This window comes from Trachymyrmex cornetzi, unplaced genomic scaffold (assembly GCF_001594075.2).
Source record: "Trachymyrmex cornetzi isolate Tcor2-1 unplaced genomic scaffold, Tcor1.1 scaffold83, whole genome shotgun sequence".
Lineage (NCBI taxonomy): Eukaryota > Metazoa > Arthropoda > Insecta > Hymenoptera > Formicidae > Trachymyrmex > Trachymyrmex cornetzi.
This window is the reverse complement of record NW_017300169.1, coordinates 2,454,146-2,457,296: the sequence shown is the minus strand read 5'-3', so window position 1 is coordinate 2,457,296 and position 3,151 is coordinate 2,454,146.

The window sequence follows — 3,151 nt, the reverse complement described above, 5'->3', positions numbered from 1 at the left end:
TATGCTTTATATGCACATGTGTACGTGTGTGACTTAATTGTCATTTGTTCCGTTTACTTTAGATTACAAAATACAATTCACCATCTTAAATAAAAAATTTAAATAAAAATGTTCAAACTTATGTATATAAACTATGAACAATGATAAAATATCACACACACACTTTATGAAATTACTTTATCATAAAAAAGATCGAAATTCCATTGTTATTAAATTTCTTACTTAATTTGTTACTAATTGACAAAAATTTGTTTATTTCAGACAGATGGTATCGTATTAAAAAATATAAATCAACGAAGATAATGAATCCCCCTGCTTGACCCCGTGACCAGGACAAATCTCCGAATATTCTTCATCCACTTTTATTCTCAATGTCGTCTTAGAGTACAAGGTACGTAAATAACTAATCATATTTGGAGAAAAGTCGCTCCACTCCAAAACATGAAGTTTTACTTGTAAGATGTGGTCGAGGATGTGATTCTGAAGATTAATCATGCAGATTTTATCGAACGAGTAAATCGTTTCGATCAAACTATTTTTATTCAACAATTTAATTCAATTCAGGATATATTTGGTCGATAGAGATCATATAATTTGTCCACGCCCGCGCCGTCGATAGACGCTGCTTTATCCTTTAAATTCAGTTGAGAAAGTTGCTGGGATCATGATTTCCTGTGTTAGTCGCTGTGTAGGTCGTACTGGGATCCTTTTACTCTCATACCATATATCTCACGATTCTTCCCGTATATTCACAACGATTAGATGTCTCCGAACCGATTTCGCATCCGCAACGTGATCATTTTTCGATGCAATCGGATAGTTAATTATAGCTTGATTTCCTGATGGCGCGCCGACAATTTCGATGAGGAAATTTCAATGAGCCGCTAAATTTTTGCCACTTGTAAGTTTTCGACATAAAATTAAAAATTTTTTTTATTAATAATTTATCGCCTATTTTAGTGAAGTTAAATCTAACTCATTGGATGATTATAAAAAAATATTATCGTTTTAAATATGTCGTTTTTATAATTTCACATCTAATTATTTTTTATACATGAAAAATGTGTAATAATATACATATAAATAATAAAAATATAAAAATTTCGGATATATTAACATATATAAAGGTATTTATATAAACATTTTTACATAAAAAATATTTATTTATTAGAAATTAATGATTTAATGATAAACTGTACATGATTTTGTTTTGTTAAAACTCAAAAAGAATAATTTAGAATTAAGAGAAGAACTTAAAAATTCGGAGTTTCGAAGGATCAAAGGAAAGAACATCTGGTTATTCGAGAGAAAGAAAAGTTCTGAGAACTTATTTCGCGACTAATTATTACATCCGGCTGTTATAGATAACGAGTCAAAGAGTTTCTTTAATCATTCAGACCTAATATCTTATTAGAGATATGATAGAATAGAAAATACGATCCTTGAACAAAAAAAAAAACGGTGACTCTTAAATAAAATATGAGATATATGTTTAGATCTCCTCTTTTCGTAATATTAAATTATTAAGAAATAGATACCCACACACACGCGCGCGCGCGCACACACACACACACGCACGCACGCACGCACGCACGGGGTGTCATTAAATTACGACACCACCTATTCTGAGCAGATAGAACGAACTAAACTGAGCCGAAAAGTCCTGTACCATTTTGCAATGGTTAACGAGATATTAATTTATACTAAAAATAACTAAATATTAGTTTTCAATAATTTTTTACTCAAATAGTATCAACTTCACAGAAAAACAGCAAGAGATAAAAAATGTTTATTTTCTTCTTTTAAAGTTCTGAGAATTTTTTCATAATTTTTTCATAATTTTTTAATACCGTATTTTCACATAGTGGTAAAAATAAGAAAATGCAGTACTAAAAAATTGATAAAAAATTTTGAAAAAATTCTTAAAGTTCTATGAGAAAAAAATAAATGATTCTTGTCTCTTGAAATTTTTCTGTAAAGTTGACAGTATTTGAGTAAAAAATTATTGAAAACCAATATTTAACGATTTTTAGTAATTAATATCTCGTTAATCATTGCGAAAATCGTAAAATGGTAGAAGACTTTTCGGCTCAGTTTAGTCCGCTCTACCTGCTCAGGTATGGGTGGTGCCGTAATTTAACGACACCCTATATAAAAAAAGGATATAGAAATTAATAAAAACTGTTTTTTGTCTTTCTTCATTATTTATTGAATTATTGAAAAATCATGTTCTAAAATATATTTTTGCGTTCATTATGTTATCGTCGCGACTTGTCACTTTATGAAGGAGTCACACATATCTGATGTCTACCCTGCCACACAAAGACATCTCTTCTTCGAACTTAGTCGGTGTAGACGCTGTTTTCTTATGACTTCCCATATGTTCCCCAATACCCTTGGATCCCGGAGGAATCTCCCTTCCCATCATGTTAGTTGACCAATCGACTACCCCTCTCTCTTTCTCTCTCTCTCTCTCTCTCTCTCTCTCTCACTCTCTTCAAGCTCCCCTCTTGATTCTCGAACGGCCCCCTAGTCGAAGACTTCGTCTGGCGTCTGGCGGCAGTTGGGAGCGAGACGCCGACACGATATACGACGAGTATTTTTGTCCCGAATTTGTCGAACTCCGGAATGCAATTTAATTTTTTATTAACGTGTTTCTCATGTTATTGTACATAGACAATTTTACAAAGTTAAAAACTTGCAGTCTCTTGATATAATTATCGCGGGTATTGAGTTAAACGACGTAAGGTTTGGCGAACGAGAATGTGCCGGCTACTGATGTAGAGGTGCGTGTAACAGGTCCTTGTATATATATCCTTTCGAGTACCGACCGGCGACCGGCGACTGGCGACCGGCCTCTAACAACGACTTTTGAATGCTCCAACTTAATCAGGTGACGCACGAAGGTAGAGAAAGATCGATGAATCCAAAAAGCAAAAAGTTGATTGTATTCGGCTTAAAAACTGTAAAGTTAACGTCATTATCATGTTCACAAAGAACAAGTGACGATGATCGATAATTTGTATGTGTTTGCGGGCGATCGCTCAGTGCGCAAGGAATCGCGAGAATTGTAAGATCGAAGTACATCGAGCTTGCTTCCAGCTCCGTTCTTCCCATTCAGGCACGTCGCATTCATCCGGCGCAGCGGCGG